Genomic DNA, 22513 nt, shown 5'->3' on the forward strand with positions numbered 1-22513 from the left:
ATGTGAGTTGAAAAAACTGCTTCGGTCGATTTCGAGCGCGTATAATGACAATAGACGTCTAAATAGCATAAAAACTGACAAAATAGTTTGACACTGACAAGAAAATGACAAAAATGACTTTAAACTATAACGATGTTAGTTAGCATGAGACCTGTCTGACTATTTATGAACGTAATTCCCTCTGATTCAGTTGCAACAGCTTCTTCTTGGACGACATGTTCCGTGCACGGCTGGTAAACTGCTTCGAAAGGAATTATGCAACGGTATCATCAAAGGCCTGGTGCAGAGGTTTCTACTCTATTCAGAGTCCCGCCAGTAAATCTTCATAAAAAAAAAAAAATTCATGAAAGTACACATTGCAAAGTGCGTCTTCTTTTTCTAACCATTGCAAACAGCCAATGATTTAATAATCAATAATAATAACAATGACTCATCTTTCATCATCTTTTATCTTATTCTATTTTTATTAGCAACTGCAAAATCAAACTGGTACAAGACCGGATACATAAGCTGATTTATTATAAACTCACTATCTTTTAAGTTCATGGTGTGGTGTTCTGCCGTAATTCATTAGTAGTTGTTACCATTCTAATTAAAGAACATTTCTCGCTTAACTTTTCAAAAGGTCCTAAGTAACATTTTTTTCATGAATTAATTTGAATAGCGCAATCAACAGACCAACATGAAAGCTTTTGATTGAAGTACTCAAATTAATTCATGAAAAAAATGTTACTTAGGACCTTTTGAAAAGTTAAGCGAGATTTCACTGATAAAAAACGAATATAAAACTAGTATGCTTTGTTATTTTATAAATACCTAAGCAGCTTGAGACTTACCCTTTAGTAAAACAACATTGGTCATATTCGTTCATTTTTATTTTCTTCAAATAATTTCTTTCTTTCATTTGAATTTTGAGCGTGGTGAAGATGTAGCATTTAAGGTCGGTGTGCACAGCAAGGCCAGTTTGAATTGACGAAAATTGCTTCTACAAAAACCATTAATTTCTTTCTTTAATAGATTCAAGTTTAATAATTGGCTTTTAGAGGATAGTATTATACGTGTATAATGTGACTCGCAATTTTAGAAGTAGTATATAAATTATTGTAAATATGTAACTGCTCAAATATGTAATAACTCAAATCAGCTAATCAAATTAATTTCAGATGACTATTGTAGCCTATTTTAGTTTGAAAACCGTAAATTTATTTCAGAATATTAAATGATAGCTGATTCTTCTTTTGGTATGCACAAACATAGACAACAGGAACTTGGTATTAATCATTGATTTTTTTTTAAATAGTGAGGACCAAAAGATTAAAAAAACTTAATTGTGATAGTCTTATAGTATTAATTTGAGTTTGATGTTTACGCGAATATTCCTGAATGAGTCATTGATGTGGTGTTGTAGCAGGTTGTATTTTGGCATATCATTTAAACACGGTAAGTATAACGTTGATTTCAGGTCTAGTAGTAAATTCTCGAGTAAGCACACACGATTACGGTCGAGTTTTGACAAAATTAATATATTTATCCTTGGTCTGTACCGGGAACGAAAATTGGTCGGGAATACCTGTAGTTATCCTATCTATAGGCTTTAGTTTTAGTTATTTCTCATTTTATGCAATGTTTTTCAATTGATGAAATCCTTGATTCATAGAATAAATTATTCCAATATTTCCTGTGCTGATTTCTTCCCATTGTGCCCTACATTCTTCCGTTTTGCATAAATGTGTGTTCAATGCTGTATTACCATTGTCATTTACAAAATAAGACACTTCGATTAATTCTTCTTCCAATGCATCTATGCGATCGATCAACTCCTCGTGACTGGACATCCCTGAGCCCGTAGATAGCTTCTCAACATCAACCACGAGGTCCTCCCATATGTGCGTCAACCATCTCATATCAGTTAGTTTTGCCAAATCAAATTTGTTTTCAATTTCGAACAATTTTCCCTTTAACATATTGATATTGCTTGACGATTGACCTTTGGGATGATCATTTTCTCTAGATCTAAACAAGTTATTGAATAATCCTTGTGCTGTTTGGTGGATCGATCTCAATGCGTTTGGTGTCACCAAAGCTAACATTAACCAGCCATTGAAAACGTCCAGGCCGTTGGCAAAAATCTTCGGGGTAAACAGAAGATTTGAACTTTCACCATGGCAAAATACGGACGAATGACCGTCGTACTCTACTGGAGAACAGTTACTATAGGAGTCTTCAATCGTCAATTGGTGGTTAAGCTTAGGGAAAATATCGTAATTAGATTTCGACCCGAAACATTGGATGTGGATCGAATTATCTGACGTGGCAAAGCGATAACAATTATGCACCGTAAATGTCTTAGGTGCTTTTGGTAAGGTTCTCTTAGAACCTAGTTCTGTAGGTTGCCTATCGGAGTGAGGTGTTCTGTAATTCCAGGTTTTGAAATATGCGAAGAAGTTGTAAAATAATTCGTTAAGTATTGAAAATTGTAGAGTACCATCGGATGTCAGTAGCTTTCGGTGGTCTACAATAGTGTCATGTGTTAGTAACTGCAACTCGCAACAGCTTGTATCTCGTTTTCGTCGTAAATTTTCTCGATTGTCCAGCCGTTTGACGTCATCTAATGTTTCAATGACACCAGATAAATTAGCTTGAAGTCCAAATTTGGCTGCTTCAAATAACACTGATTTGATCGTTGAAATAACTTTGTTCGAAGAACCACGTTTCCCAGTAGCAATAATTTGAGCCACCCCAGCCCCTTGCGGCCTCAAGACTTGCTTAGATAAATCTTTAAATGTAGTCTTAATCAATTGAAATAGTTCACTTGACTCTTTGAAATGAATTTTTGCTTCAGATAATATTTTTTCTATATTTCCAGAATTTACTTTTCCTATTAAAGTTTTGAAATCCTTCATTTTCTGTGCTACTTGATTTTGAATTTTGTGTAAATCGGGAGAGACAGACATTCCGAAACTTGCTCCCATGGTCACTTTCCAAATGGTTGATGGATTTTTCCAATCCCACTCCCAAAAGCTAACGCTCCAATTGTTTGCAGCCGATCCAGCAAAGAAGGCAATGCCTACCGTACCCGATGCAACTACTCCAACAAAAGCGAGTTTATCAGTGAAACCAACTAAAGATATGAATCTTTCGTGAACTTTTCCCATACCGCCGAACAGGGTCGCTCCAGTGAGGCCCCCGGAGAACAGCGAATTCCAAGTGCCAGGACTAGACCATTTCCAATCGATCGGATTCCAGTTGTTGTTCACAGATGCACCACTCAGATAAGCAAACCCGATCGATGTCGTTGCCAACACTCCTCCGGCGGCTGCTGCCGACAGGCCAACTGTGGCAGTGAGAAATGTAAAAGAGGCTCCTATGGCCGCTGGAGCTAAGCCCCCTGCTATGCCGCCCAGTACGCCACCAACCAATGTCGGGGCAAGCTTCCACTTCAAAGGATTGAAAGAATTATTTGCCGCCGATGCTCCGAGATATGAACCTACGGCTGCAAATGCGATAGCCACTAGGAACGCAAACTGACCGTCAGGATCTATTAATGAGATTGGAGAATTGCCAGCGTAAACGTACGGACTGGGATATTGTTCTTTTGGATCAATTTGGTAGAATCTTCCAATTTCCGGATCGTAAAGTCGGGCGTGGAAATTGAACAACCCGGTTTCTTCGTCCCACTCTTGGCCGGTATAGAGATAGACAATTGATCCATCCAGATCGCCGTTATACTTCCGCAGTAGTTGTCCGTAAGGAAGGTAATCGTACGCAGCAACGACTTCGCCATTTTTCACTACCAGTCGGATGGATCCCTCGTGGTCAACGAACACACTGTAGAACTGATCGTTGCGGACGAATCCCACAAGAACATCACCGGCATAAATATAAGCAGTGCTTCGCACATGGGGATCACGACCACCTTGCAAATACGTCACCTCATAATCGACTAGGCATCTACCCGTCACATCACGCATATAGTACTTCTCTTTTGTGATCTGCCCAGTTCGGCCAATGACTTGCTTGAACAGTCTCTCACCGCGGACATCATATTGGAAAATCAATCTCCTGCCATCAGTCATTGTTATCTCAGTGGGCCTTTTCAACAGAGGATCGTATACGATTTTACTGATGGATTTGTGCATTGCTTTAATAACATTTCCTTCGGAGTCGTGATCCATAGCAAATTCAGTTTCACTCAGGTCCTCAGCTGTAAGGTCAGTTGCAAATACCTTCGATACTTTGTTAGTATTCTCCATGTATTCCAAACGATATCGTTTGAATCCTGTATAGAAATGCACATGATTGCCATTGGGATCAATGTTGTACGATTGTACATCTCCAGCGGAGTTACCCAAAGCATGCTTAAAATGGTCATAGAGGACCCCTACGATATCTCCAATATTACGGGTGTAGGCCTTGAGTGCCATTTTCAATTCAGGGTTCACGGCTTTCATGGATTTTTCGGATCTACTACCAACGAAGCTGTTAGCTAACATTTCTTTCCATACAGTGGCGCACAGCTGCTGGCGATTCATTGGGTCATGCTGATGCCAAGTTTCGCAAACTGCAATGAATATTTGCTGCGGAATATCCTTTCGTGATTTGATTCCATTGATTAGAAGTATTTCCAAGGATGCTCCGTTGATATGTGTAGCAATAGCTGGATGAAGGAGAGGCTTTCCTAGAACAGCATGACAAGCTTCACTGTTGCTGCAGTCCGTAATGATGAAACCTGCAGATTTCAAGGCATTCCAGATGTTGCGGGACTTTATATCGTTAATGCTGCGAATGTGCTTCGAAAACGTCAACTGCGAAAGAGGTTCTAAGTTTCGTTCGCCTAGATTTTGGAAATATTTCGCTTTGATTAGTTGCTTATGGTTTTCATAGTCGTACCGATGGCCGTAAACCGAGGGGAACCCTTTCGTAACCAGAACGGAAGCAATGTGATTGGCTCTGCTTCCAGTATTGCAAATGAGAGGCAGCTGTAGTTCGTTCAACGGATAGAACGATTTAATCGGTCGATTCCGTTCGTCAAAATAATCGAGCTTCTTTAAATTTTCGAAACATAATTGTGCATATTCATTGGTAGTTTCGTTCGACGAGAAGCTCTTCCACTTGAGCTTGATTCGGCTAATGTCGCTGTACTCATGCCATGTAGCATTGAACAATGTCGATGAAACAGTTCCATCGCCGAATGATTGTCCACCGTAACTGTTGGTTGTGTAATCTATGAGTTCGGTTAGGAATTTGTCTTTTACGCTGGTTAGATACCCAGGCTGATTATATCCGAAGGATCGTTTATAGGTGAACTGGGTTTGTGGCTCAAACTGGATTGTTTGTATGCTACCCGATGGAGTGTAATCCATAATAGCTATTGTTTGATTGCCAATTCTAACAGCTCGAATATTTTGATCAATATGATAGGTATAAGACAATTTTAGTTGTAGGCCTCCAACAAAAAACGGATATTCAATTTCCTTTATCTTATTATTCTGATACTGGTAATTAAACGACAATGAGTTTTTTGATGAAACAAAAATTTGATTTAGTAGTTTTTGTTTCGGGTCGAATAGCAATGCTTCAGTAACAGTGACATTATTAGATACTTTCAAGGACATTTGCATCAGATTTCGGTGTGCTGGCAGTAGCTCAGTTGCTCCATAATCAAAAGCTACGTAGTTATCTGATTTTGGAAGTGTCGCATTGCCGGACAGATATTTATGAATATTATTTGTTGGTACATCCACTATGCCGCGCTCAATTATTTTACCATCGTTTCCATAAGCGTAATAGGTGGTACTCTGAGTTGTTGACCCATCTCCTTGCACTAAAAATTGTAACAATCCTTCATGGGAGTAAATGAATTCCTGCTTTCCAGAATCGGGGGTAACTTTTTCAATCAGACGGCCGTTTTGGTCATATTTATAAAATTTTCCCCATCTTATTCTCATTGTATTCTCTTCTGCTGTAAACCTAAGTGATTCGAAGGGTCCTGTTCGTGATAATGTTTTCGCCTTGTAGTGGTATGCAGGAGGCAAAGTACATAATAATCGGTTTTGGTCGTCATATTCGAAAGTTGTCAGTCGATGATCATAATTCACTACTTTCACGAGCTCAGCGACCTTATTCTTAGACTTATCAAACACTTGCACCACCTGCGATGCACTAGCGTTCTGTTCAAATTCATGGGTGTAGCCCATCTTTAGGGGAAACAGAATATTCAGTGCGGTAAAGTTGTGATTCGTTCCAAATTTAGTCGCAAATTGGCCCTGAACCGAAAATTCTTTTCCAGGAAGTCCAGTGGCTGCTTTCGTTTCCAACGGGTTGTCCTGATACGAAGTCCAGGTGAATGGATAACCCATGCAGTCCAGATTCATCTCGTTGGCAAGCCCCTCAGCCTTATGACTTGTCAAGATATCGTCAGTGTTGATGATAATCTTAGGATTGTAGTTGAAGAACGACTTTGCGCCTGGTTGTATACTTATCCATTTCGTTTTCAAAACGGGACGATCGATTGCATCGTACATAATTTGACGAACGTTTATCGTATCCTGATTTTTCAGAACAATTTCCTGAATTGCTAGCCCTAGCTTATTCATATAGTAAACTGTAACGCTAGGATCATACATATAGAGTATTTCTGAAATATGACCCTGTCCAGATGGTGTAATATCTATGGACCATTTTTGAGCCGATGCTGCAACTTGTTTATCCTCTATCAAGTGTCCTTGTACCCACACAGAAATCCTGGTAGGCAACAACAACATTGTGATCTCGCCCTCGTGATCGATCAAACTAAATTGCGAGTTATTAACTTTAAGCTTTGTTTGATCTGCCTCCCGAGATATCACAAGAGAAAGCCTTCTCAAGGAAGTAGCAATTTTTCCTGTCCCGCTCAACTTGTAGAGAAACCGAAAGCCAAAAGAGTTATGTATGTAGTTGAAAGACTTCCGCATACTTCCATTTCCCGAAACAGTCCCTATTTCACTTCTCAAAGGACGCATTTCAGCACGGGAAATCCACTGACCATTCTTCCATAAAGCACAGTTTTTTGAAGCAGTAATGAACACTTCTATCGTGCCGTTATCTGAAATTGTACATATTTCGCGCCCGCTAGCATCATAAAGTTTTTGTTCTATCAGTCCAGAATTTTTAAGAACAGCTCTTGTTTTTCCGCTACGATAGTCAAGTAAGTTTGCTTGAAAATTGAAATCCAGCGGGGTCATTCGAAGGTGATCTACGTCTATGTTGGCAGTCGCCAGATTACGGATGTCAACTTCTATTTTATTTCCCAAGTCTCCAGAAGCGCTTTTGTAGTGAACCTCTACGTATTTCCATTCTCCAATGTCAGCCCGAATAGTACCATTTTCAATACTGATGAGCTGACCATTCCGATCAACGCCTCTCAAACGAATCGCTTCTGGAATAAGCGTAGTTTCAGTCGTCCGAATCCAGCAGGAGAATACGTATGCCAACCCGTGCAGCTGAGGCTCGAAATGACCTTTAATTGACGATCCCGATTTCAATCGCAGAAAGGAGTTTGAATGTTCGTTCGTTAACATGCTGCTATCGAAAATCCAACTACTATCCGTTCCTATGCGGTTTGATTCGTAAGGTTCGAAGCCATAGTAGGAAACCAATTCCTGTGATATCCGATAAGGTCGGAAATCCACGATCTCAAATCTTTCAAAACGATCAGTGAGAATCCCATCGTTATCGAACGATCTTGGCTTCTCGTCTTCTTCGGCTTTAATTGTCTTAACAACAACACCTTGCGAGTTGTGGACCGTCTTTGTGCTATTTCCCATGTCCATCAAATTGAAATTGTCTTCGAACCACCCGTACGTTTGAGGCTTTCCGTCGGGTAATGTTTTCGATTTGGAGAATGCGAAACCATCGGAAAAGGGTTTAACCTTCGATGGGTCATACTCGAAAATGGTCATACGAATATCATTTTCATTGTGCAATAATTGTTGTTTAGTAATCACACTCTGTCTGTAGTTAGTGAAGGATTTCATTGATCTAACAATGACTGATTTTTCGTTTTCAGTTACCGTAATGATTGCTGAAGGATTGCTCAATCTGCTTAGAAATTCCCCTTCAGGAAGACGATGCACTTTTCTATTACCGAATGTGTAAATTTCAGCTGATTGATTGTTTTGAACGCCGATGAAAGTGGGAAAACTCAAGAAAATGTCGTTCCCATTATTTGTATTTGAGTTCCAAATCAGTTTGTTATTCGAAGACGCATCATGAAGTTTGAACGTATCGTTTTTACCTGATTTGGTCAAATAAAAAGCGTTCCCCAACTGTATACTGAAATCAGCCATGTTGATCTCTGATTGTGGAATTTTCTCATTAGACCACCGACTTCCATCAAAATGAAATTTGTGAGACGCAGCCACAATGTTGTCGTTATTGACATGGACACTAAGCTTTGCCGGATCTATGGCAAACGGAATGCTCGCTGTTACATTTTTATAAATTTCATTCAATTCGTTCGTCAACTTATCATGACTATCTTTACGAAATTTGTTCTTCTCTGCCTCACTAGCCCTAGGATGTTTTCTAATTTCTTCTTCAACTTTTTCTTTTATACGATTTACCTCGTCTATAATTTTGCCACTGTGGTCTTTGACCTTAACTTTAAATTTGTCGCCACTCAGTTCGTAGCCAATTTTGAAGTAGTTTTCATCTATGGGTGGAAGCTCTAGCACGTATTCATCCAAATCCTCTACAAGAACACTCATGGTTTCATCGTTGATTAATTCATGTGAATTATTGAATATTTTACAATGCAGACGTAGATACAATTTTCTCCCTTCCAAACTCAACGATCGTATTACAATCGCGTTATGGTAGACATTTAATACTCCATCCGTAAATATTTTCTTCAAATCATCGTGAGTCTTTCGATCGCTTTCAAATTGTTCTAATACGAGTAAACTGGATCTTATCAAATTAGAACCTATAGGCACTTGTCTAGTAATCCATTCACCACTTTCACTTTGGAAACCAATTTTTAAACCTGTATCATTGTACATAATAAAAGCATGCGAAAACGCCCTGACTATATCGTCATGGTCAAGATTATCCAATACAGGTTTAACATCCCAACGATTGCCATTATATTGCAATACAGCTAGCCTTTTGCCACTTCTCACCAAAATGAACGATTTTCCTGTTTGCATTGTACTATCTTTCGCCAGTCGCATATACGAAGCTTCGGTAGACCACCCGGAACTGGTTTGCCGAAAAATACACATTTCTTTGTGATTTTCGTGAGTCAAGGAGACAGCAAAAAAGCGCTCCAATGCGAACATCTCGAAGCTAACTACTGGTTCCTTCCCAAGAGCTGGGAATACTAAACCGGACATTGCAGTCGTTGCAGATCCAACAACGTCGCGGGCCTTTATTCGCACTTGGCCATTCTCAGTTTTGTCTCCTATTAACATGTAGTCTGGACCGTAGGTCAGCTGACCATTCAAGCGAAACTCAAATCTGTTCTCTGTAAGAGCCGACTGAAACTTGTAAGAGCTGTATGAAAACCTTGATACCAAACCATTCGGATAGACAATTTCTGTCATTTCGTGCTTCGGGCCTGCGTATTTGAATTTAAGAATTGGAACGCTTGACTGAGATATCGAAGTCAAATACGCCGTGCCATTAGCATCTGTGTATTCAAAGCTAACGTTTTGATGGTAGGTCTCTGTACGAGCAACGTAATTTTTCAGAAGCTTATTCGTACTATCGTAAGTGAATCTTAAGGAATCACCATTACTACTGATGACTTTCAGTAAACTTAATTTTTGAACAAATGGATTGCCGTTCGAGAGTTTTCCATATACTGGTGAGTACACATACTTTAAATGATTTCCCAGTTGATCTTCACGTTTGGCCAGAAACCATGCGAATGGCTTGGCTTTAACGGGGGCTGTAGTATTCTGAGTCATAGGCCATTCTTCTGAACCGGATTCCCACTGTAACCAGTCAACATTCTGTAATCTACCGTATGAATATTTTTCTAGTTTCGTTTTTATTTCCCACAAGTTCTGTGATTTGTAGTATTTGATTTCCAGTTCAGGGGACCCTTGTAAAGTAAACGAAAGGATACCAGGTACAGTAGTATCTAGTTTGGGATTCAAGTGAGATTGCAGCCCATTCTTGACCAAATAATAATTGTGATCGATAGAAAAAATACTTCCCTGGCGGTCGATGTAAATACAATCGACAGGCAACGACCATCCGTGTCCGAGAACATCGGGTGCACCATACTCCTTGTACTTGATCGAATGGGAAATTGATATTCCAAAAGGATTCGGTATTTCAATAAGTGGAACGGAGAAGTCCAAAGTTCCGAGTAGTGGATTCCTAGGATGCAGAAAATCAGCGAAATCGAGTTGATCGTGTACATTGAGAATTTTTAAAAATGCCATCGATTCTGACAACAAAGGAAGATGACTGTTCGTTATCTCATTCACAGACTCAAGTTTTAGTACACCATTAACGTTCGATGAACTTTCTGAATATGAGTTCAACTTATATGCAATAATGCCATTGCCATTAACAGCTACAATCTGTTGTTGATCCTGTGTTAAATTTGGTACTACAAATGCCTTCAAATGTCTGTACGGAACATCGAAATCCTTCTCACTTACAATAATGTCTTCCAAAACTTCTTCCTCTGATATCTTAATCACATTAAATCCTGAAGGACCACAAAACAACATTTCATCCATTCCATCCCCGTCAACATCGTCTAAAATAACTGATCCAACATGTTCGTGATTCCATCCTAATTTTCCAGCAAACTGCCCAGCGTACAAAATAGGCTGAAGATCTCCACTTGTAGACACATATCGATACTCGGTCAGTCCTGTTTCGTTGAAGTGCAGCACATTATTGACGAGTCTATCTTCGGCCGAAAGTTTCCCAAAAACCACCATATCACTATCTCGAGAAGAATTCGTCAACCTAGGAGCAGCAACCGTTTTCCTTATTAAATGGGTTTTATCAAATTTAAACACACTGAGCTCTTTCACATCCTTCACTACGAATGCCTGCTGTTCCGTCGAGTCCACATAAGCCAGTGTGATGTCCGTTTCCAGATTTTTCCACGTTGCCGGAACTGCGGGATCGTTTTCAATTCTCCATACCGGCGTTTGCGCTCGTTTCAGTGCTTCCTCCTTGATCACAGCTTCGAAAAAGATTGTCCCTTCGTCGTTGCGACTCATAATCCCGATCTTGCTTGGATCATTGTAGAAGTGTCCTATTAGCATAACGTGATCCGGCTGGTCCCATCCGTATGCTGCATGATAACGACCATCCGTAGCCAAATGTTTCAGTTCAAATTTATCGTCGAACTTGAAGACGTGCAGCCCCGTATCCGTTCTTGCCACTACGAATCCGTCCGCGCTGATCAACCATGGTTGCTTTCGTAAGTCATCAGTACCATTAAAAAATGCCGAACTGTTCCATAAGTATTGCCAAAGTTTCGTACCCGGATTATACGTGTAGCACAGTAGTGAGTTGTCCGCTCTGACAAGCAACACAGAAGTCTGCTTGCCATTCAGTTGAACATTTTTTGTTTGGATTTGCACCAAGTCCGCATTCAGTTTATCCTGCAGTCGTTGCACTTCAATAGGTTTGTAACGCTTCATTACTTCGTTCAGCTAAAAAAATATGACCGATCGCAACTGATGTTCCTTACTAACTGAGATGACTGCTCCGCAGACTGCATTTACATCTCTTTATACAAACATTGTTCTCTTATCAGAGGGAATCCCCAATGATTATGTCGTAGTTGAAAAAAATGAGACACGATCATTATGTGCAGGATTTTATTTCATTCAATCAGTAAACCCTCTCCGTCCCGTGGTAGCTGTAGAGTACCATCAATTTGTTGCACCTTCCAACTTTCACCTAAAGGCTTCAACAACAAAAAGAAATATAAAGCACATATTCACGATTTCTTTAGACTGCTAATCAAGTTTGTGTCAACATAGTTAAACTATTGAAAACAATCATGTTTGTTTTAGATTTTTTATCAAAGGTGATTCACTCCTCCTATTCAAATCGTTGAAAAAGTTGTGGGCAGGAAAGGGTTAAGTCGCTACAGTTTAGGCTTATGGCATTCAAAAGTACAAATGTGTATTTAAAAACAATTATGTCTCCACCCTCGGATTTTTTTTGCCCAAAAATAATAATTTGAGGGGGCAGCAATAAAATTTTCGGAAAATTTTGAGGATTTTCAAAACATTCATTAACAAATTCGAGGAGTTTATTTTTTTATAATCCGCCCCTCCCCTTTCGAAGACCAATCAAGCATAATTTTTAAATTACATATTTTGAGGTTGGCTTTCTCAGTCTAATTTAATTAAGACGGCTAGTTTGGCATAGCCCGACGTTTCGGTCCCGTGTATTGGACCTTTTTCAAGGGATAAGCTGTCGGCCGACTCTCGTTACATACGGAATGAATGTCTGAGTCTGTTGGAGCTTCTTGTAGTAGCATTACACATTTGATATTAAAAATTAATTAGAAGACAATATTCACTGCACATAGACACAACGCATACACAACTTGACGGTACTAAACGGTATCCATTCTACCAGTCGCAATCTCCTACAATTTTTAAATTACTTAATTGTGTAATCTGGTGTTATCGTTTTATTTGACGAAATAAATATTATTTCTTTGTTGTCAAACTAAAGCAGGACAGAGTGTATGTAATTTGAAATGTGGCTTACAGAGTGCATAAAAGATGTCTCCATTCTGCTCGGTCCATCGCCAATCACGCAGGAGGGTCCGCAAATCATCTTTCACATGGTCGATTCACCTTGCTTGCAGCGCAACCCGCCTTCTTGTCTCCGTCGAATGACTAATTATTGACTAACATTTTTACCGGGTTATTGTCCGACATTCTGGCTACGTTCCCGGCCCATCACAATTGTTCGATTTTCGCAGTATGGATCATGGATGGTTCTCCCAACAAATCCCATGTATCGTTGTCCATCGCAACTCCACCATAGATGGTACACAGCCCTTTTCTTTGCAAGAGCTTTGTTCAATAGCCAGGTCTCGTGTCCTTAAATGACTTCCGGTCTAACGATCGTTTTGTAGATAATCAGTTTGGTAATCGTAGTTTGTTCGTCTGTCACAGTCGAAAAAAAAAAACAAAGTTGGTGGCGTACGTTGTCTTCTACCAACAGTGCTTCTCATACGCTGTTACCTTGACGCACAGATAAAAAAATCCACTGAAATTTACGTTAAAAATCATGCACATAAATGGAACACCATAATTAGCGTAATTCCACACGTGATATAGCCTAAACGTATACAATGTTTGACGTGAATCGTCGATATTGCATACAAGTTGTAAGCAATCTTGTTAGGAAGAGGACCATTTCAGAATAGCGTAAATTTCCGCATGTCAAGTTTTACGCGCTGTTTACTTTTCATTATTTTTTTTAGTGGAGTATTCAAGCTTCGATGGGCGTGTGGTTTACATACCGGCCTCCCGATCCCGACGTCCCAGCCGAGTCAGCCCAGTCTGCCGAACTTTGCTTTTTTTTTTAATGAAAATCATATTTCATAAGGCATTGAAGTTCATATTGATTCCTTGTAGGCATATTGATTTTGATAAGGAGTTTGAATGAAAATTGATTTCCTCAGTTCCGAAATTGTATTTGCCAAAATTTGATAAAGGACTGTATTAAAATCTGCCATCAGCTGGTTGGGTGAATCGTAAAAAGCGACCCATGTGTATAGTGCAAATCATATTTTCCATCGACGCCGTTTCACGTCGCCACCGAGGCAAAAAGTGCCACGCTGGACAATAACGTCAATGCTTTGTCAACCTGCCATTATCAGACGATAATGATTGCAATTTTCATGTGAAAACTTTTCACGTGAAAACAGTAGGCGAGTTGTCGCCTTCTATTTGGCGTCATGGTTTCATGGTAGCAAGGAAAAAGAGTTCAAAATGTAACGGTAAATGCTTCAATTCTTAATCGCTGGCGAGTTTTAAGCACTTGATAATTTAAAAATAAGATCGTGGGTGAGTTTTGATTATCCTCGATTTTTTGAAATTTTGATTTTTCCCATAGGGTAAACTGGGGTAAAACGCACCCCGGGGCAAAACGACCTTATAACATTTTTGGAGGTGTTTCAGACATATTTTCAGGAATGTTTACTGCTGGACTGGTAGTTCGCAATCCGAACTACATGCGCTGTAGCAAATATGCTCGAAAAATTGCTGAAAATGTCCTCAAAAACGTCAAAAGGTCATTTTGCCCCGGAGGTGCATATTACCCCAGTTTCCCCTACCTGCTGAAGGTAAGCTTGATGTCGAGGGTCAAGCCAAGGCAGTCGGACTCATTGGCTCATTCCACTCACTGTCGTGCCCTTTAGGGTGATTTTACAATCCTCAGGCGGAAAATGTTTCTTCCAGCTGTTGTACTCTGTCAGGACATCCAGGTCTCGTTGGAGTTTCATTTTCTGGCATGTCGGTGATAAACACCCGAGAGACCATAGACAACAGTTACACGACAACGACAAGCACTTGAAGTGATTGCGTGAGCAAACTAATGGAGACGCATGGTCTTTCATGCGACCCCACATTCGATTGCTAATGGGAAAGATTTGGTGCAAGAGCGCTATATAAAGGCAAGATTTCGTTCACTAAGCATTCTTAGCATGGTATACAACAGGAGTAGTGAACTCAGTGCAAATGAGGACGAGACGCCACTGGGTAAGTCACAAAAGTTAGTGTCACAAGAATACTGCCGTTTAAGCAATAATACAAATTTAACGCATAAAGTCTAACGCTGGTAATTTCTTGTTATATTGTATAGGGTGCGTGACAAAGCTTACGCGGCGTCGCGTGATCAATTATTCAACATGTGAACCATTTCATTCTTCTTCTTTTTCAATGGCTCTACATTCCAACTGGAACTTGGCCGGCTTTTCAACTTGGTATTCTATTAGCATTTCCTCAGTTATTAATTGAAAGCCTTTCTATGCCTGCCATTGCATGAGTATGTATCTTGTGTGGCAAGTACAATGGATACACGCCCAGGGTGTCGAGAAAGTTTCCAACCCGAAAACATCCTAGACCGGACCGAGAATCGAACTCTCCATCTCCAGATTGGCAATCCTACGCCTTTGCTCTCAAGGCTACTGGAGACCATTTCATTAAAGTTAAATATTTCGAGAAAAACGCGTATAAAAGGAACCTGAAATGACGCATATAATATAAATGATTCATCTTCAAGCGTTTTCCCATATGTTTGCTCTTTATATTTCGTATATCTGCTTCTAATACTATGTTTGCACTACGGCCTGAATAACATGTTATTCAACTTGTCATAAGACTTATGACAAGTAAAGACATTCCACTAAAAAGCTCAAAATAATTTTCTTAACAAAATGTTATTCAAATTATCGACAAAAGAAAGCTATTCAAGATAGCAAAATAACATGTTACAAGGCCTTAGTGCGAATATTTGTGATGGTATAAATAGCACGACCTTCCTTCTGCCAAACTTCCGTACGAAGGAGAAGGGAAGATTATAAGTGTGGATACTGTATCTACAGTGAATGTTTAAGGCTAGTTCACACGTGCAGCACTTTTTTGGCTTTTGTTTTAGATTTTTGAAATAGTTAGAGGCTTAAAAAATATTGGTTCTTTGGGAAAGTTGACCTTAAATAAGCCAAAGAATCGATTGAGACAATAAAACGAGATGCAATTTTCGACGGGAAAGGTCAATTATGTAGATAGGTTAGGTGGAAAAAGTGTCAAAATAACAGATAGGAAGGAAGGAAACTCCAAATTACCACATTTCGATGGAACAGTTAACATTTTGGCGATACAAAACGTCCTAGAGGGACTAACCTATAATGTACCACGCGTCTCCACGCACTGCCAATACCAGAATGCTGATTAGCCGACGCGTGGTGCGCGTTTTTCCTAAGAGCTGCCAACTAAAAGGCGTGCTGTTTCATAAATTTTTCGATAACATAATATCAGCACTTTGTTTGTCTCAACATTTACAAAAGAGGAAAATGTTGTTATCATTGGCAAAGTGGTAGTTTTTCATTCACTGATTCACGATTCGGCACCAAACCGTGCACTGCCAACGAAGAACGCTTTGAATACCAATACATCGCCGATTGCGGTTTGAGCAGATGACCTACATATACGAAATAATGCGTGTAAAGCGTTCTCGGTAGAAAGTGCACGTATTGAAACAACATGTGGTGAGGGTGCACCGATAAAAATTCTGAAAATCACACGCCATGGAAATATTTAAACGCATATTTTTGTGTTCAATAGCCTCTAATTTTACATCCAACTTTTTCTTGTACGCAATATTGGATACAAGCTCTATAGTAACGACGACCTGTAATTTTTAAAAGTGATGGGAAAATGTGTCAAATCGCACGGAGCCTTTTTGTTACATCATATATGTTGTAACATTTTTATACTGTGTGGGTCGTTTCGGTATCGTAGAGTAAAATATAGCGCGCCTCCTTCGCAACAATTAGGTTGCCTCATATCACATGCGGCCTTTAAAAATTCCGTGCATATTTGACGATTATGTATTTATACCTAATCGTCAAATTTGTGCAAAACATGCCAGTAACGCTGGGTAGACACCTTCAGGTGGTATGCTACGGGGTAAGATCTACCACGGTCACATTGCCAGCTGCAGGCAAATTCTTCTGACCCAACGAATACCTTCCCAATATCCAACTTCTTGGTACTTATAAGGGTGTCGTTGAGTCGAAAGCCTATTTTGAAGAATCACATCAACATTTCCTTCCCCTCCCCTAGTTGTGGTACAAATGTGGGCGTAATCCATCCCCACGCTTTTGTAACGTTTGTCTTAGATTGATATCAAGGACTTCTCCTACCTTGATTTCTGATAGCAATCTGGACAGCAAGACATTTCAAAAGAAACATGAGTTTTACTTCACTATCATTTTTTTTTTCAAATATTTATTTCCTCACATTTCCATATTTATTTGTTCTATATTTACTTAATTTCATAATTTCATATTTTCATACTCTCATATTTTCAAATGTTGCTATTTTTTATCCTCTTATTTTTTTATTTATATGCTTTCATAATGTTGTATTCTTATGCTGCCATACACTGCACTATGGTCCAGGATCGAGATTTACGCGGAAAGATGCATTTTACGCCAAAACTATATTTCTCTAAATCAGCCAACTTAAGAGCTACAGAAAAAGCCTTTTTAGCAAAATTTATTGGAATAAGCTGCACAGTATAAAAATGTTACAACATATATGATGTAACAAAAAGGCTCCGTGCGATTTGACACATTTTCCCATCACTTTTTAAAATTACAGGTCGTCGTTACTATAGAGCTTGTATCCAATATTGCGTACAAGAAAAAGTTGGATGTAAAATTAGAGGCTATTGAACACAAAAATATGCGTTTAAATATTTCCATGGCGTGTGATTTTCAGAATTTTTATCTGTGTGCGCTACAACTTTGTAGAACATAACGTGTCAGTATTTCGAGAAATAAAAAAAATATTTTCTACCTTACTATTTCTAACAATTTTGTAGAACAACATTTTTTTCTAAAAAATATAGTTTTGGCGTAAAATGCATCTTTCCGCGTAAATATTGATCCTGGACCATAGTGCACTGCTGATAGGGAACTATATTGTTTGATTATGTATTTTCATATTTAGGAGAGATCGCCAGATGTTGAACGGCTAATTTTGTCGCTTATCGTTGAACTCCCATAAGAAACGCACGTGAGTTCAACAATAAGCGAAAAAATTAGCCGTTCAACATTTGGCGAATTACCCTAATGTCTTCATAGTTTTATTTATATATTTTTAAAATATATTTTCATATAATCACATTCTCATTTTATCATGTATCTCATTTCCATATTTTCCTACGTTCATATTTTTATATTTTCATTTTATCTTGTTTTCATATTTTCGTTTCCTCGTGCGTTCATATTTTTATATATTTATACATATTTTCATGTATTTTTTCTTCTTATTGGCATTACATCCCCACATTGGGACAGAGCCGCCTCACAGTTTAGTGTTCATTAAGCACTTCCACAGTTATTAACTGCGAGGTTTCTAAACCAAGTTACCCTTTTTGCATTCGTATATCATGAGCCAAACACGATGATACTTTTATGCCCAGGGAAGTCGAGACAATTTCCCATCCGAAAAGTGCCTAGACCGGCACCGGGAATCGAACCCAGCCACCCTCACCATGGTCTTGCTTTATAGCCGCGCGTCTTACCGCACGTCTAAGGAGGGCCCCTTTTTTCATGTATTTTTGTTTTCATATATTTATGTTTTCATATATTTATATTTTCATATATTTATGTTTGCCACCAAGGTGTAACGAAAAGGCTATATATTCACTTCCAAGACGATTTTGTGATAGATGGTCCGGAGACCCATAGTGTTATATACCAATCGACTCAGTTCGACAAATTGAGATGATGTCTGTCTGTGTATATATGTGTGCGTGTGTGTATGTATGTGCGCAGAATAAAACTCACTCATGTTTTAAGCACTTATCTTGATCCGATTTGTTTGCAATTCGACGGGGAATCCTGTCCCATTGTTTCCTATTGAAAATTGGCCAGATCGGACTATGGGATCAAAAGTTATGGCCAAAATACGATTTATATACAAAAACACGCTAAGAAATTCTCACTCAATTTTTTAGTATATCTGATGTACGAGAAAGGCACAAACACCGCTAGGTGGATCAATCAGGGTTTTTCATATACATTTATATATATATATTTTTTTTATTGCAGGCAAATATAATAGTGTGAAAAGTGTGAAATTAATTTTCATATTTTATACTTTCTTATGATTTAATGTTGTATATTCTCATAATTTTGCCTGTTTAAATGTTAACTTTTTATATTTCGTATTTCAGTTTTATACCATATTTCCATATGTTCTTGATTTATATTTTCATGGTATCCATATTGTCATATTATGATATTTTTATTTATACTTTCATATTTTTATATTTTCTAATTTTCAATCTATATAATAAAAATAAAATGGTCTGTGTTCGTATCCGCATAACTCGAAAACGGCTGAATGGATGTTCTCCATTCCTTGAGCAGTTACGTTCGTTATAGTTTCTAATGGGTTTATATGATATTTCCTCATGCGAAAATTATTAGTAAAGTTGAGTAAATCCTGAAAAACTAAAATAATGATTCGTATGGAAATTTCGCATAGGCAGTTCACAACGCGCATTTTCGCCTACTATCCAGGACAACGTCTGTCGAGTCGACTAGTTCTATATATTCTTTTAAGTTTTTTTTTTCAGGTTTTATATTTCTATATTTTTATTTTGTTATGTAATCATATGATTATGTTTTCATTCTTTTATATTAGGCCGATACAAATATTTGAAAACTATTTTGTCCCCCCCCTCTCGGGTCTTTTTGCCAAAAAATAATATTTTGAGGGGGCAACAAAATAAAATTCGGATAATTTTGAGGATTTTCAAAACATTCTTTAACAAATCCGACTAATCCGTTGAACTAACCATCCTTCCCATCCTTCCGTGATTGTAAGGACGTGGTCAGGTATACAACTGCTTCTGTATAGGAAAAGTTATTATTCCCAAGTACCGATTTGCGACAATATACAGAAGATTGCTCAATTGAGCATTTTATAGCTATGGTATGCTAATCGTCTAATTTGTGCAAAACATATGGCAAATGCACAAAATCCAAATATATAATTTCCACTTATGATAAGGTGGGAAAATATGCTCTAGCTCAGCAAAGACTGCTTGAATGTCTTAGTTGTAACGATTTTTATCGGTATTTTTAATCCCAACAGTTACATAACATAGTTAGCTGACGCCATCTTAAAATTGTAGAAAATCACAATCATATTGATAATATTCACATTTAAAAAAGTACTGATATAATGTTATCGGAAGTTTGAAATTACACGCATTTTAGTTGGCAGCTCTTATGAAAAAAATGCACCATGCGTCGGCTAATCATCATTCTGGTATTGGCAGTACGTGGAGGTGCGTAGTAGATTGTAGGTTAGTCCCTCTAGGACGTTTTGTCTCGCCAAATTTTAGCTGTTCCATCCAAATGTGGTAATTCGGGGTGGTTTCCTTCCTTCCTATCTGTAATTGAATCATTTGTTTGAAAATTCGTTTTTTTGCCGTAGAAAACGTATTTTTGACGAGGATCCAGAATATATAAAAATATGATTTTGGCCAGGAATGTCGCATATGCAGTTTCTGAAACAAATTATTCTACTTCTTTCTCAACCACGATAAATATAAAGAGAACACTCAAGAGACGTTTTACCTGGGGGAGTGGGACCTGTTCCCTTTTTGCCTTTCTCGTATTTTGAATATTGGCCACGCGCAATGATAGTATTTGGAAACATCATCGGAACATAATGACTGAATTGGGAAATTGTCAGTAGCTACGACGGGACCTTTTTAGTGGTTTGGTATATAAAACTTGTTTCAGGCTACATATACACTTCTAACATATACTTATTATAAAATAAAGAAATAATATTTTTGTCTAATATTTTCTATGTCTGATCCGGTTATAGCATAACCACTGAAACCACATATCAACTGAATCGAGAGTCCCATTACGTGGGGTCCGTTCGCGATTGACGAGGAACAAGTAGCAGCCACTCACCGGGATACAGCGAAACTGTGCATAATGCAGCCTAGCTCTCAATCCACAGTCATTCGTCGACTACGGTGGTGAGCGGTTCGAGTTTTTCTGGCCCTAGTAGGTGGGAGGCTTTCTACGCGCGGCTGCTCTACAAAGGAATCCCGAATTTCCCTTCTGTAAGCGACTTGGTCTCTCTCATCCCTGGAGTTATTGTGTGAGGCTGTGCTAACTGCAAAAAGCATAGGGAATTATCACACATACGCATACCCTATAGGAAAATTATTGGGAGTGCAACAAAAGTGGGCGAGGAACCAGTGAAGGGTGGATACTTGCAAAAGGTTTATGAAGTTAATAATCAATCGAATATCAGACATTTTTCGGGATCACCAGTTGTAGAATTTCGACGTAGACAGTTTTCTAAACAGTGAAAAGTGAACCTGTGGAAAGCAATCAAATCAAGCAGAGTTGTATGGTGCTGAATAAAGATATATGTGACAATTGTGACACATTTTTTATCTGAAATTGACGATCAGTATTCATAAGAGGACATTTTGATTTGTGGAGATTGTTGAAATCGAACAAGTGCGAAAGCTACGCTGACACAATAGAGAAAAACTAGAGTTATCGATAAAAAAAAAACAATTAGGAAAAATCGTTTCCTTTGTGTTGGTGCAACTCCTATCGTTGAGGTGACAAAAAGTGTTTATTGAAAGAAGCAAAACGGTATACGATAGATACCAGCCACATCTACAGACAATATGTTGATTAAATTAGTAAAAAAGGATTTTCCGTGCTTAAAGAATGGATTTATATAACATTATCTTCGTTTGATAGAAATTTTCCGAATTTACTTCAGTAAGGTAAGTGGTCCACCATTATAATGTATTGGTTTCAGTTTTCAACCGGACGTCATTTTGCAAAACTCCTTAATATGTCTGTTTCCATCGCCATCAAATTGAATCTCGATTTATGATTAAATGGTCTAATACGGGGGGATGTATTTTTGATACATTTAACTAATCTTATTCAATTAATAATTCATAGCATATATTCCTAGTCTGAACAAAAAGGAAATGCTAATTATTCAGTCTATACATTCTGGTGGATCCAGCTCGTTTGAATGTATTGCGTATTTTCCCTCAGTAACACGAACAGGGAACTCTCTACCTCTACTGGCCCTGTGTGCACCGAGCCCCTTAGGATGTAATACAATCTGCGTTTATGGCAGCACCAGCAGTAGCAAAATAACATACGAGGGATCCGACAGCTAACTGTCAACAAAATCAGCTGTCAGCAGCCACAGTCGTTGCTCAGTTCTCGACGGTACGGCACTCACTAGCAGTGGTCGTGTGAGTGGTTATATTATGGGATTGCTGTTGTACACAGCAGAGCTAATGCAGACTATGAAGGCTGCCCCAATGATGGTGGTCAGAAAAAAGCAAAATGTCTATCTTGTTATGGAACGTAATATTTTTTGTTATATTGGATGTATTTTTTTTTATCTTTTATTCCATGGTATAGGAAGAACTTATGATTAAATTTCTTAACAACATTGTATTCAGCATCTTGAATTTCGCAAAACAGCATCTACTTGTCGCTTGAGTAATGCAATGGTTAACTTCTCATATGTCATGAACAAAAGTTAAGATTCTGAACTCAATTATTATCAGCATATTGTATACTAATGTAATGGGCTTGCTTTAGCTTAGCGGTAAAATGCGTAGCTACAGAGCAAGACCGGTTTAGGAAAATGTTCCTCTATTTTAACAAATTACCTCATTTCGTCAATATATTACTATGAATCTCCGAGCCTCGAAT

General features: G+C 38.5%; 1 protein-coding gene across 4 annotated transcripts in view; it reads left to right on the plus strand.

The window, feature by feature from the left end:
- LOC134212608 (protein Atossa) overlaps positions 1 to 22513 on the plus strand; it is a 256321-nt gene that overhangs the window by 109582 nt on the left and 124226 nt on the right. For 2 of the 4 annotated variants that reach the window (XM_062690613.1, XM_062690617.1), the window contains exon 1: positions 20763 to 21555. The exons of 1 other annotated variant lie outside the window; for it this stretch is intronic. The gene's annotated coding sequence lies outside the window, so the exon portion shown is untranslated. Of the gene's footprint in view, positions 1 to 20762; positions 21556 to 22513 lie in introns of those variants that run through there. One more of the 4 variants, XM_062690615.1, reaches the window with a different exon arrangement.

This window comes from Armigeres subalbatus, chromosome 2 (assembly GCF_024139115.2).
Source record: "Armigeres subalbatus isolate Guangzhou_Male chromosome 2, GZ_Asu_2, whole genome shotgun sequence".
Lineage (NCBI taxonomy): Eukaryota > Metazoa > Arthropoda > Insecta > Diptera > Culicidae > Armigeres > Armigeres subalbatus.